General features: G+C 38.2%; 1 long non-coding RNA gene across 2 annotated transcripts; it reads right to left on the bottom strand.

Moving 5' to 3' along the window:
* Positions 1-10,933: 10,933 nt before the first annotated feature.
* On the bottom strand, positions 10,934-14,071 carry LOC110937520. Of its 2 annotated transcripts, XR_002590842.2 has the most exons (4): positions 13,610-14,071; positions 12,307-12,356; positions 11,872-11,999; positions 10,934-11,364 (listed from the first exon to the last, which is right to left on the bottom strand). It is a non-coding gene; the product is annotated as an uncharacterized LOC110937520 (long non-coding RNA). The 2 variants fall into 2 exon arrangements; XR_002590841.2 differs by having other exon boundaries at positions 11,039-11,999; positions 13,610-14,069.
* Between the last annotated feature and the right edge of the window lie 1,183 nt (positions 14,072-15,254).

Genomic DNA, 15,254 nt, shown 5'->3' with positions numbered 1-15,254 from the left:
TATTCCATTAGAAAGACTCGGATTTCAACAAGTGCCGTTTAGCAATATAATTATGTTTTGGTTTCGGATTTTTACAAAAATCGGACAGAGTTTCCTCTGTTTTTGGAATAACCCGACAATAAAAAGTCGTCGATTTATTTTCAAAACTCAATCAATTACTCAACAAGCATTATATAAGTTTTACGTCAATTATATCGAAACGTCGAATACGAAACAAAATCACTAATGTAAAATTGTTAGTTAGTCGGGTCGAGCTCGGTTCGCGTAAACTAATAAAATCTAAAACTAACGTAATAACAACTCGCGTTTAAACTTTACCGGTCCTGAGTTGACCGTCTGTGACCCGACAGTTGACCGAGTGTTGACTGCGTTGACTTGCTTTTACCGATTGATTGGAAGTTGACCATGTTGACCGTGTCCCGAAACGAGACCTGAACCCGTTGACTCGTTGACCGACCCGAACCCGCTGACCAATTTTTTTTACTGCCGTTGACCTGTTGACCGAGTCGACTCGCTTTGACTGAGTCGACACGGAGTGCAAATCTGACCCGCTTAATCTGAACTCGAGTCGAACCGTGACCTGAAATGAATCTGAACCGAGCCAAACCCAGTTGATGTTAACTCCAATGAATCTGAACAAGACTGTCAACCACCATATTCTAATGTTAACTCCAATGTCTGAACGAGACTGTGAACAAAACAAACAAAAAAATGAAAATCTTTGAGCAAACAGAACACCTTTGACCGATGTCGACGTACGCTAAATGAGGTTCATCGGAACTCCAAGTCACCCGAGAAACATTTGCTCAGATCTGGAACACGTGCAGGTCTGATACAAGCTCAACACTTGCCGTCGTCGGACATCACTGTCAAAAACCATCACCACCGCCGCCATAGCGGCGGCGCCGTCGCTGGAGCTTCTTCTCTGGCCCCTTTCCCTTCCTCTCTCCCGTCTATGTTCGTGTCGCCGCCGCACCACCGGCTATTCTGGCCGTCGATCATCATCAACACATCATCATCTTCGTCCTACCTCGTTACCATCATCAGAGAACGAGGGGGTGTGAGTGCGACTGAGTGGTGTTTGAGTGCCGGAAAAGCGAATCAGAGAGAGAGAGAGACGAGGGGTGTGGGTGTCGTGCGCGACCGGAGAAGAAACCGGCCGCCGGTTCCGGCTCCGATTGTCGGCTCCAGCAGGTTGAGAGGGTGAGGAGGTTGTTGTGGTGTGTGGGTGAAATATCTTGTGTTCACAGGTGGATTCGAGAGAGAGAGAGAGGGAGATACAGGAGCTGTATGTGTGGTGTGGGTATGAAGGAGATGAGTTCCCTGGTCTTTTGTCTGTGTGTTGTAGTGTGAAGGAGATGGAGAGCAACAGACGTACTGTAGTAGTGTGCTGATTGTTTAGGGTATCAAAATGACCAAAAAAAATTGAGATAAGGTGTTTATATAGTTAGGTTAACCAAATGGTTTAGTGGGTTGGGCCCGAGGCCCGTTAGCGTGTTGGAGCAGCCCAGTAACAATTTTGAAGCCCGTTTCTCGAACTCGAAGTTTGTATATGTCGTAAATTATAATGTTAAGTCGAAAAATACTCAAAGATTTCGTCGGAAATCAATATTCGACACGTATTTTGTCGAGTGAGTTAAAACACGTAAAATTGACTCGGTCGTCATTCTTAACTCGTTTTTCGATTCATTTTCAACTACGGATAGTAAGATTTAAAAACGAAGCTAAATATATCATAATATTTCAGTTTTTTTTTTTTTTTAAGTTAATACGTGCATCTGATGCTTTCGTTTCGTCGTTGATTGTCGGTGCGTTACTGTTTCCGCGTTTTTCGTTCGTGTTTGCGTTCTGTGTTGTTTGAAAGCATAATATTTTCGCAAAACGTAATCCATAAGTATATGTTATATGTATAAACTTGGTAATCGACGGCGTTGTCAGTATTTTATACAGTGTCAGTTTGTTATCGTTCTCGTTACACGGTTATTCCGAATTTCGCCATACACGCACTGTAAGGATAGATAGGCGTTCCTAGGCATTCCAAAAGCCTAATTAAGTTAACTCGTGCCTTAAACACTATTTATTATCGCCTTAAAGGTTTGTTAATCGCGTAATTAGAAGCCGTTAATTACCAGTTGTCACATTCTCCCCCTGTTGCAGAAATTTCGTCCTCGAAATTTAGACTATGTTATCTCCTCAGAGTTGTGTCGTTTCGCAGGCAAGTCCGAAAAATACCAAAGTGAATAACCATGTAATTCGAAACCAAGAGTTATTCAGATTACGTGAATGTAAGGAAATTTTGTATCAATAAGAACCCAATGGTTCCACTGAGTTTGTTTCGGAAATCGAGGTCAAGTGAACGAAGTGTTGTGATACTATCACCAATGTGACTAAGTTTACGGGGTTCAACAAAAGAGGAAATTCAACCAATGGAATTCCAAATGAAAGTTCACAAACTGCAAATCAATTTTTGAAACAATAGAATTCACCACCAACAGAAACTGGTGTTGGTTGTTGTATGATTGAAACTCGAGTTTAACAAGTTCAAATAAATAGACTCATGAAAATGATTTATCAACAATCGAACCGTTAAATGAATAAAATCAACGTGTTGCAAGGATACACCGAAATGAAATACAACCGAACCGGGTGTATCATCGCCTTAATACATAGTTGCATTAAGACTATTTGAGGGATTAGTCAAACAAAGAGCATACGTAGTTTTGCATGAAGCGATTGATCATGATTAGCACAAGCTACAAGTTTATACCGACACCACAAGGTGTCGTAGTGATTGAAACAATTCAATAACAGTGGTGACCAAACGAGTATCACCGTGTATAAAATCAGATGTAGGGCTCAACGAAGTAAATGTGAATGTTTGTTCCAACAAACATCATGAGATTTTCAATCGATAATGAAACAACAACTAAATAGTGTTTTCAATCGAAGATGAAAAAGCAATGAATATCACAAAATGTTTGATCGATGAAAGAACCGTTAGGAGGTACACCAGAATCTATAACATGAATTTGTGTACCATTATCTTAACACACGATTGTATTAAGACTACTTTAATATGATAAACCAACAAAGCGGATTTAATATCAGTAAACAAATAAATAAATAATTAAATCCGTACATGATGTGAGCAACAAGATTAGCGCAAGCTTCAAACTTGTGAAAGACGCCACCACAAGGTGATCGTGATCAAAGAAACGATTCAATGAAGTCGAAGACCAAACAAGCATGTTATGGTTCAAAGCAAATGAAGTGCTTGTTGGGATTATTTCGAATATGATGTCTCAATCCATCATATGGAATCTTGAATCGAATATATATTACGAGCAAGTTCAAACAATTGAACTTGGTTTAGTCACATTCCAACAATGAATGCATGTGTTGACAAGAGAATTTCGACATGATTACAATGAACAAATAATGTAATGTAATTTGAAACAAATGAGTTTCAACGAGTTCGTTGACTTGATATCAAAGAGTCAACACTTTGCAATAAGACGGGTCATCTAGATCACAATGCAAAGCTCAAGTATAGCGAAACAATATTTGAGCTTTGATAAAACAACAATTTGGAGTGAAACCACATGCGCAACAAAAATGCATGCGTATCAGATGAATTTGTCAAGAAATGAAACAATTGCGTGTTTGATATCACGAAATAAAATCATCATGGTGCAATGACCGTTGGGGGGAGTAGAAATACAAAAATCTACTCACTATAAGCAAAAGTCAGAATTTCAACAAAAGAAATATAAGGACTTTACCTGGAAGTTCACGTGATGATTGGTTGTTGAGCGACATTACCATGAAATGTCAATCTTTGCGTAATCGCCATTTAGGGGGTGCGGAGATGTGAAGACTTGTAGTTTCTGTTGCATTGCCCATAATCGTGATTTGCATTAGTTTGTGAAGCTCTCGCTTGAACGTACCTTGGTGTGATTTGTGACGCTTGGAGGATCACCTGGCAATATGCCGCATTGCAGTCGATAGTTCTCCCGCTGCCGGGATTAGCATCGTTGTTTTCGTGACCATTAGTGGTTTCCCCAAGGCCCTGCCTCGAAAGTCGTGTGTGATGTACTCCGACGTCCGCTGACGTATAGCTTAAGTTTCACGTATACTTGTGCACTAGCGTTTCGTTCTGCGTAGAATGTGATGTACTCCGACATCCGTCGACGTATAATTTGAGTTTCATGTATACTCGTGCACTAGCGTTTCGTTATGTGTAGGTTGCCTGCGGGGGTAATTAAAATAACATAGACAATATAGATAATAGCATTTGCGTGAGTTAATAACCGCAGTTCCTACGTGAGGACGTTTAATGAATTTCGACGTAAGTTTCTTATCAAGAGTTTTCCAAAGGTCTTATATGCGTGTTATCAAAACCCTCCAAGTTTTGCTTATTGTGTATGTAATTGTTTTGTGTACCGTGTATCAAACACAACACTTGTGTATTTTTTTAAAAACCAACATTGTTGACTCATTGTTTTCGGCAACGGTTGGAACCCATATTCGAGTCTTAGGCGTTCTGTATGTATTCAAAGTCTTAAAAATCTAAGTCCCCAGAGGAAAGTGAGGTTAAAGCCTAGGTATCTCTACAGAAACCTAATTCGCTGGAACCTATAGCTCTGATACCAATCTGTCACACCCTGAAATATCAGAGCTGGCGTGACTGGACCGGTATCTTCATTGCACAGCGGAAGCAAATAAGCTAAGACTTCTAGAAAAAGAACGCCGCTAATTACTCGAATTCCCATGGGTTCTCCTATCCAACCGTTCCATAGTTTTGAAAATGCAACCTGAGAAAGAACATGCGAAAAAGTCAACATAAAGTTGAGCGAGTTCATAGTTTGTTTTGAAAAGATTTAAAATAAATCTTTTTGATAACCGGTTTAAAAGTTGTTGAGAAAGCATAGTAAAATCATTTTCTCGGCATGATATATGAAAGTTGTGAGTCTAGCCCACGAGAGTCTTTGTAAGCATGACCAACTCGTCCTCTTACTTGTACATAAGTTGAAAACATTATCAAAGTTTGTAAATACATGTAGTATGAGTTTGCGTCATAAGAATATTAAAAACGTATGAAAGTTATAGTGTTGTACGTTGGTATGTAAAGCGTCTATGAACATGTTGATCATTAATGTTTCGCGAGGACATTAATATATGCGACGACATAGGAGGTACTCAACCCGCGTAGGCAATTTAAGTGTCGAACTCTCGACGCTGGACACAACAGCACTCTAAGTGGTCACCCATGGACCGTGAGTGGGGCTCGCCCATACCCATTAGATCTAACCTTTGTTCCTTGGTCCTCAAAAGGATTAATGGCACCTCAGTTACAGCCTATGCTCACATGATCTAAGAGTTCATTCCATAACTTAATCATACCTAAGTTTGACATGTATTTCCCCCCGAAAGTTGTAAACCAAAACGTTGAAAGAAAAGGGGGACATGATCTCACTGAGTTGTCTCGTTTTTCATACGCAGGCCAACCCAGTTCTGTTGTAGTAACTAGGACATTCCCGTCACTAGTCATGAAAATCATGCACGTTTTGTAAAACCGGTATGTTTAGTATAAACCTTTCGTAAACCTTTCGAGTTCGTTGAAATTCATTTGCAACATGGTTTATAAATATGTGTTTTCGTTCATCAAAATAGTGTTTGCTTTTGCAAAAACTTGCATGTCTTTCCACCCCCGAAAACATTTATAAAAAAAATGTAAAACAGTAAAAAGTGGGGGTTATGAACTCACCTGGACATTCCTGTGCAAAGCTAGCCTAGCGTGATTCCGTAGTGTCATTCCACGAATGTGATGTAGCTAGCGTGCATCTATAGTATTCCTAACAGGGAATATCTTATCAGTTTCTAATTTAAACATAGCTAAACTACGTGTTCGAGCTCTCCCGAGTCGTAAATAAAACGACTCTACGAAGGTGTTATTGTTTTGATTTAGAATAACCAATATATGGTTATTTGATCCCGTTTATGATCGGGTTAAAACTAAGTCATGAAATCGACTTAGCTTTCGAGTGATTTAGGTTATCTCTACTTATATTTATAAATATAAATATATTTTACGAAGTCGTCGTGGTTAGAAATACGTAAATCGATAATGGTACGTAATTCGAGACATCGTATGTGATTCGGTAATACACCGTTGTAGTTCGCGTAGGATTGAAATAAATAAATATATATACATATATATATTCGAAAACGTGACATTTAAAACGAATATAAATAATTATATCCACTTTACAAGAATTCGGATTCTAAACGTTTGAAAGAAATATAAATAATTATATTAATAATATACGACTTCCGAATATTAAACGTTTGAAATAAATAGAAACTTCATACATATTTTATGAAATTATTCCAAGTAACTCGAATTATCGGCGTTTTGAAATAGATATAAATATAAATAATTATATTTATTTCAATGAAATATCGGTTTTTCGTTAACTTGTAACGTCGTAAAAAAAATAAAATGTCTTTTTATTTATTCCATTAGAAAGACTCGGATTTCAACAAGTGCCGTTTAGCAATATAATTATGTTTTGGTTTCGGATTTTTACAAAAATCGGACAGAGTTTCCTCTGTTTTTGGAATAACCCGACAATAAAAAGTCGTCGATTTATTTTCAAAACTCAATCAATTACTCAACAAGCATTATATAAGTTTTACGTCAATTATATCGAAACGTCGAATACGAAACAAAATCACTAATGTAAAATTGTTAGTTAGTCGGGTCGAGCTCGGTTCGCGTAAACTAATAAAATCTAAAACTAACGTAATAACAACTCGCGTTTAAACTTTACCGGTCCTGAGTTGACCGTCTGTGACCCGACAGTTGACCGAGTGTTGACTGCGTTGACTTGCTTTTACCGATTGATTGGAAGTTGACCATGTTGACCGTGTCCCGAAACGAGACCTGAACCCGTTGACTCGTTGACCGACCCGAACCCGCTGACCAATTTTTTTTACTGCCGTTGACCTGTTGACCGAGTCGACTCGCTTTGACTGAGTCGACACGGAGTGCAAATCTGACCCGCTTAATCTGAACTCGAGTCGAACCGTGACCTGAAATGAATCTGAACCGAGCCAAACCCAGTTGATGTTAACTCCAATGAATCTGAACAAGACTGTCAACCACCATATTCTAATGTTAACTCCAATGTCTGAACGAGACTGTGAACAAAACAAACAAAAAAATGAAAATCTTTGAGCAAACAGAACACCTTTGACCGATGTCGACGTACGCTAAATGAGGTTCATCGGAACTCCAAGTCACCCGAGAAACATTTGCTCAGATCTGGAACACGTGCAGGTCTGATACAAGCTCAACACTTGCCGTCGTCGGACATCACTGTCAAAAACCATCACCACCGCCGCCATAGCGGCGGCGCCGTCGCTGGAGCTTCTTCTCTGGCCCCTTTCCCTTCCTCTCTCCCGTCTATGTTCGTGTCGCCGCCGCACCACCGGCTATTCTGGCCGTCGATCATCATCAACACATCATCATCTTCGTCCTACCTCGTTACCATCATCAGAGAACGAGGGGGTGTGAGTGCGACTGAGTGGTGTTTGAGTGCCGGAAAAGCGAATCAGAGAGAGAGAGAGACGAGGGGTGTGGGTGTCGTGCGCGACCGGAGAAGAAACCGGCCGCCGGTTCCGGCTCCGATTGTCGGCTCCAGCAGGTTGAGAGGGTGAGGAGGTTGTTGTGGTGTGTGGGTGAAATATCTTGTGTTCACAGGTGGATTCGAGAGAGAGAGAGAGGGAGATACAGGAGCTGTATGTGTGGTGTGGGTATGAAGGAGATGAGTTCCCTGGTCTTTTGTCTGTGTGTTGTAGTGTGAAGGAGATGGAGAGCAACAGACGTACTGTAGTAGTGTGCTGATTGTTTAGGGTATCAAAATGACCAAAAAAAATTGAGATAAGGTGTTTATATAGTTAGGTTAACCAAATGGTTTAGTGGGTTGGGCCCGAGGCCCGTTAGCGTGTTGGAGCAGCCCAGTAACAATTTTGAAGCCCGTTTCTCGAACTCGAAGTTTGTATATGTCGTAAATTATAATGTTAAGTCGAAAAATACTCAAAGATTTCGTCGGAAATCAATATTCGACACGTATTTTGTCGAGTGAGTTAAAACACGTAAAATTGACTCGGTCGTCATTCTTAACTCGTTTTTCGATTCATTTTCAACTACGGATAGTAAGATTTAAAAACGAAGCTAAATATATCATAATATTTCAGTTTTTTTTTTAAGTTAATACGTGCATCTGATGCTTTCGTTTCGTCGTTGATTGTCGGTGCGTTACTGTTTCCGCGTTTTTCGTTCGTGTTTGCGTTTTGTGTTGTTTGAAAGCATAATATTTTCGCAAAACGTAATCCATAAGTATATGTTATATGTATAAACTTGGTAATCGACGGCGTTGTCAGTATTTTATACAGTGTCAGTTTGTTATCGTTCTCGTTACACGGTTATTCCGAATTTCGCCATACACGCACTGTAAGGATAGATAGGCGTTCCTAGGCATTCCAAAAGCCTAATTAAGTTAACTCGTGCCTTAAACACTATTTATTATCGCCTTAAAGGTTTGTTAATCGCGTAATTAGAAGCCGTTAATTACCAGTTGTCACAACTTATCGTTATGCTGTCGAACTATTCAGGCTAACCCTACTCTCAGCGCTCCCTTCAATCCATAATCAATCACTGTGAGTATACTCGAATCCCTTTTTGCTTTAGCACTTTTGGGTGTTACATACGTTACTTATCAAAATCACAACCGAACACATTATTCAAACTATTTGAACGCTAACCGATTGCATGTATTACGTGACTAAATGAATGCTTGTTGTTATGTTTACACGTGGAATGCTGTCTACCTGCCTTAACAACATAGTACTATAGTTTGGACTCAGCACCCGTTCTCACGGGGGTTGTTAAGGAAAATTACTTGCATGGATTACGGTGGTAATCATGTATTGCGAACTGTCTCGGACAGTCAACCCGCAGTCGTTGGTATCGATAGATCCATGTCGATAATTAACATGCATCATTTCCTCCTGTGTACGTGCTGGTTATGCGTAAACTATTCGAACTCTATATGCTATTATTAAACTTGTATGCTCACCTTTACATTTTATATATTGACTTTATTTTAACGTATGTGACAGGTGTTTAATATATTTGCTTGCTAGGGAAGTGAAGCTAGAATAAAGCTTTAGAGGCCCCCAACAAATAGTTGTCTGTCAGGAACAAGCAACTAGGGCATAGTTGTCTGTAGATCTTGTCAGGCTGGGTCTTAGAAGCATTGAACAATAATTATTTATGTTAAATCTGAGTTGTCGGAACAGAATTACTTGTTTGGATGTTATCTGTAATAATGTATTTGTTTATTCGGGATACGGTATGGGACGTATCTATAACTAGATTTTATGAATAGTTGTTGTGGAAACTTCTGAACAATCTGTTTCGCTCAGTGCCATGCTCCGATGATTCCGCCATCGGTTGGGGTGTGACACACCCGCCCGTAGGCACGACAATGAAATTACCAGTAAAACTCGTTTGGCTTAAGGATCCAACCCAGGTTTCCATGGCTCTCCTATCATTGTCCACCAGTGACTCACTCCACCTGCATCTCTTAAGAGAAATGCAAGTCTTCCACCACTTGATCTAGATATCATTGGCATCGATGTGTAACTGGTATCGCTTTTGTTTGTAACGGTACTCTGTGAAGGATGTAGAAAATACTTATAGAAGCAACGTTTAAAAAAATCCTACATAAACAACGAAATAAAAAAAAAAAACATCACAAAAAACATACACTATTGCCGTAGCGTTCAAGTGGCAACGGGGGCTACGCCTTGTTACATAGTACATCTGCCCCTTACGGTATCGGCACTTGTTGTAGCCTACTATACAAAAAAATACGTAATTTAGAACAAAACTTTGTTTTCTAAAAATTTATACCGGAATGTGAAGAAAAGATTTAACTATAGTTACGTATTCTGTTTTTCTAAAAAAAAAAAAACTAACCAATGCAAATTATCAGAGAAAATTAGTAAAAAGGTAAATATACTAAAATCTTATATTATAAATAGTATAAGGCGTGAAATTAAACGTTTAAAAATACTAGTTATATAAAAACCGTCGCCACGTTGCGGCGAACTTGTTTTGTTATTTAGTCAGTGTTTATATATGTTTGAAATCACTACGAGCGCGTTGCACACGAAATCGCTGAGAAGAATAAAAAGGAATGTAAAAAAAACACAAAAAAATAACCGAAAGAAAATCAACTAAAAAAGTTGTATGGTAACGATGTTGTTCAGTAGAAACCCATAATCAGAGATGAGTAAATAGTAATGGGTACCGGTACCGAATTTCCTGAACCGAAAGATCCTAAGTACAAGTTCGGTACTGACGTTTGGCGTTCCTGGTACTGGTTCGCTACCGGTTTTTACCTTCATATACCAATACTGTAACCGGTATTTTCGGTACCAATACCGATTCGGTATCAGTTGGTACCGAGCTCATCCCTACCCCTGAAACTAAAAAAAGGTTGTCGATACCGTTGTTGTCCGTACGCTACCCGTGATCAGGGATGAGCAAATGGTACTGGGTAGTAGTACCAAATTTATCGAACTAAAAGATTATCAAACTCAATTCGGTACCGACTTTTGGCGTTTTATGTACCAGGCGGGTACTGTTTTTTACCTTCATGTCTCGATGACAAACCGGTATTTTCGATACAAGTACCGGTTAACACGTAGCTTATCAAACTTAAAATGTAAAGAAGATAACAGTTAATATTTTATTATTATTTAATTAATAATAAAACCATAAAAAAGCTATATTTAATATTTTATTATATTACACTGTTGATTTCGTTATTCTTTGAATATGTAGGAGAATTACTTTTACTATTGAAACTAGTTTAATACCCCGCGCGCGTTGCGGCACGCTAAATCAAATCGTTCAGTTTGATAACATAACACGATCTATGGAAAAAATTACAAGGCTTAGATCAAATCAAATCAGACTCAAAAAATCGGTAATAACCTGCTTCACAGCGGGTTTCATTAAGTATCGTTCGATTTGCTAATAAAATTAATCGACACAACTGATTAACATATATCAACATAAATAATAAAATTGACATAATTGGTCGGAAATCCCCAATTAACATATATCACCATTCCCGGTTGTCAATCTGCCGATGCATGCAGCGGTTCCAACTCAGATCTGTTAACAACGCCAAAGAAACACAGCCACTTGAAAATCCATTAGCAAGCAGAATGAAAGCGTCCACCATACAAATTAAAGGGCTTTAATCTTTGATTCACAACCAATAACTGCATTAAACAATAGCTTTTGCTAAATTTAAATGGTGAAATTGTCTGCTTGATGGGGAAAAACAAACATCCAACTTTAGCAGATATTCATGGAGTTGTGTGCAATCTTTTTTACATCTGTAAATTGTGGGTTGGTTTCATGTTGTCACGGTGGAACTCTCATCCACCACACCCTCACCACGGGTCTATCCCGAAGGTGTAACTTCCTATAATAGTCGGTCTTGTACCAGCCATAGATGTGTGTGGAACTCGCATCCACCACACCATCACCACGGGTCTGACCCGAAGTTGTAAATTCCTATAATAGTCGGTCTTGTACCAGCCATAGATTTGTGTACAAAATGCCTGTCTACGTATAAAAGCATGTTCCTTGGTAACTCCGAATCAATAAAAAGTTAAACATGCCCATTTAGTTTAGTCCCATTCTTACCTAGACAACTTGTCTTCTTTCTTAATAGAATATAAATCTAGCCTACAATAATTCACATTCAAATGATAATACAATACCTTTTGGTGCAACATATTTTTCTTGGAAGATTGCAGGCTTCTTTGTTGTTTCCGCACTGGTTCGCATAAGTCTAGTTGAACAATATATCCCATTCATTTCAGTCAATGCACATTTTCTTTCAATTTCACTGCATATTTAAGAAAAAATTATCCCATCGATCGACCCGTTTTATTCAATAAATGTTTTAATATCTTGGGTACTTCTCATAGCATTATAACCGTTTGACATAAATTCAAATAAAGAGGTAAAACAGGTTCAAGCCAATGACCTGTTGGTTGTAAAATTACACTCTAATGTAAATCCATCTCTTCATAAGAAAGACGCTAATAAAATTGAACCCTTTTAAGTGGAAACATGTCGGTGTAAAGATGAACGTTTCGCTGGATTTTGTAAAGTATTCTATATAACTGAAGGTTATCAGAATATTGGTTTACCTTTATGCGCCTAGCTCTTACTGGAGTTCAAAGACCACCTCCAAAGCCAACTGATAAAAAATACAGGAAAAAGTAATGAGTTGCAAACAAAAGAGATCATTTACATTTAAAGAAAAAACTAAAATCTTAGAAGTAAAGGCATGACATAGAGTTACAGTAAGTTGTACTACGAACTAACCAAATATTATAGAGCCCCTAATTAAATTGACAAAAAAAAAAGTTTTGGTTTGTATACACACACGACACACCCTGTACTCATGTCTCTTTGTGTCACTATGCGATGAATGATATTAATAACATCACTTATCTACAATATTGATTCAAATTTTCAATTTTCAATCAATAAACGCAGATAAATAAACAAAGAAATAAATAGAACTCCCCAAAGGGGAAATACAAAAAAATTGATAAACCACATCCATAATCCGTGACTAGATCTACAAGCATATCGATTTATTAAGTAAATAAAAGAGGAAACCGTTTGACGGAGACATGGAAAGTGGGCTTGATGCGGCGGATACATGGGCATTGGGCTTTGAACTCAAGAAATCAGCGGTGGCGATGGTTCTATAAAGCAATCCGGCGACCTCTATCAGTCTATCTCAAAAAATTACTTAAAAGCCCCATTATATACATAAAGACATTTTTAGAACTAAAAAATAAAATAATAAAATGTATTAAAATATAAGTTTTGGCCGGTTCAACATAAACTTCAAATTATACAAAAGTCATTGGAGGTGGTAAAATTAGCATCAGTATTCATCATCATCATCATCAAATCAAAAGGATGCAATTTACATTAAAAAAAAAACCATTAATGAAAACCCCTATGCATCTCTCATCTCATGTCGTATCATCTTATCCAAAAAGAAAAAGAAAAAAAAAAGCTTTGTTTTTTCTACAAAGAATTCAAGTAATCAAACTACATCTACATTGTTAAGCTATCAAGAATCACCATCACTACCTCAAAAAGCCTTGCTGCTATATGAGTTTTACTAACGCTGTGTTCCAGAGATCTACTTAACAGGGGGAGGGGAGGGGAGGGGAGGGAAAATGGTGTTCCAGAGATCCACTTAACAGGGGAGGGGAGGGAAAATGGGGTTTTTTTTGCCTGAAAATAGTCTTTCCAATTTGGAAAGACATGGAGGGGAGGGGAGGGGAGGGGAGGGAAGGGGAGGGATTTTTAACTCGGGAACACACCGTAAGATTTCTATAAAAATCACCTATCATACTTTAAACCCTAAAATCTCCTGTGTAATCTCAAATTAAATACATAGGTAATCCAATTACAGATAACAATTACCTGAAACCGAATAGTGAGGTGTGCGAGAGAAGCCATACATGTTTTGCTAAAAGGTCCGGCAATATCTCCGGAAAGAAGTTGCGATATCGTGCCAATCTTCACGACTGTGGATGACGTGGCGGAGGAGTCGGCGACACCGCCGCCTCTACCAGTCTACCGGCTGCAGCTTTTGCAGAAACCTCACGACAGATTTGCCATCCACGATTCTTGTGTGGACTGTTACAGTCCTCGTTAGGTCTTCCTACTCTGCCTCTCTCCATCTCGTCACCGTCGCTGCCGTCGAAGACATGGCAGCAGCCTACTCCGTCTCTCCCATCTCTTCTCCAATCCCTCTCTCTGGATCTCAGAATCTAGAATGTGTGAGTGGGTGGCAGGCAATTTGGGGAAGCAAGACCCTTAACACGTGTGTAAGAAGAAACGTGTCAATACCATCACATGCCACCAAGCTACTCACTTGCTCACTGTGGTCCAATGAAGACGTGCCAGACTTGGCTAGCACTGTTCATTCCATTGTTCTATTATCATATTAAGATTCTATTTACTTTTATATAGTAAATTAATTAATACAGTTTTTTTTTAAGAAGACTAACCAATGCAAATTATCAAAGAAAATTAGTAAAAAAAAAGCAAATACACTAAAATTTTATATTATATATAGTATACTGCATGAAAATAAACATTTAAAAAATATTACTTTTACCATTGAAGTTTTATTTCCTTTTATAACGTAAATTAATATTAACTAGTCTTAAGTCCTCATGTTATGAGGCGGGGTCGTAGAACCATGCTACCACTGCATTGCGGCGTGGGGACATAAAACCGTGGTATCAACGTTGTGAGGCTAGGTGTAAAATCATGCTAAGTAGTAACCAAACAACGACCAAAAGTTGGGAAAACTTAAAACAAAAACATGAACTTATAATACGAAGTGACTCATGTGACCTAAAAAATAGACAAAGTCTTGAGGGGGTAAAAAAACCCCGATGGACTAAATGAGACCCTAAAACACCATACTAATTATCAACTGAACGACGACATTTAGAAAAAAAAAAACGAAAATTAAACTAAAAAAAAAAACTAAACTTGTTAAAGAAAAACCTAAAGTTAACTATAAAATAAAACACAAAAGACAAAAAAAAAATTACTATCCTTTAGCATGATGAAAATTAATTCATACGAGGGCTAACCCTTGAAACGTCCATTCCTTCTCTTGATCCTATTCTTGTTGTAGCAACAATAACATAGGCATGTATACTTTCATCATAACCTCATCTTGTACAAGGTACCTTACAAATAAGAGAGTGGAATAAATGACTTGTTCACTTGATGTATACCGTATTATATATCTCATTAATAACAAGAACAATAACATATCATAAACTTACCTAATTCCCTTTGTTGTAATCTACAACCACTGAAGTGATAAGCTCATAGTGATGTCCTCTTAAGGAGGCCATCACTGCAGAATTTGGTATAAAGGATTGAAATAAGTTACATAATTATTGATTTCACTCATTGAACAAGTCTTGTATATAATCGATACCAAGATAGATGGAGAAATCCTTATAAGTTCATTCATGATGGCCACCTTCCTAGCATCAGGTGTTGTTCCTCCTTAAGCGTCATTATCATCCATTTTATCTTA

The sequence above is a fragment of the Helianthus annuus genome, chromosome 11, assembly GCF_002127325.2.
Source record: "Helianthus annuus cultivar XRQ/B chromosome 11, HanXRQr2.0-SUNRISE, whole genome shotgun sequence".
In the NCBI taxonomy this organism is placed as follows: domain Eukaryota; kingdom Viridiplantae; phylum Streptophyta; class Magnoliopsida; order Asterales; family Asteraceae; genus Helianthus; species Helianthus annuus.
This window is presented reverse-complemented; position numbering and strand designations above follow the sequence as displayed.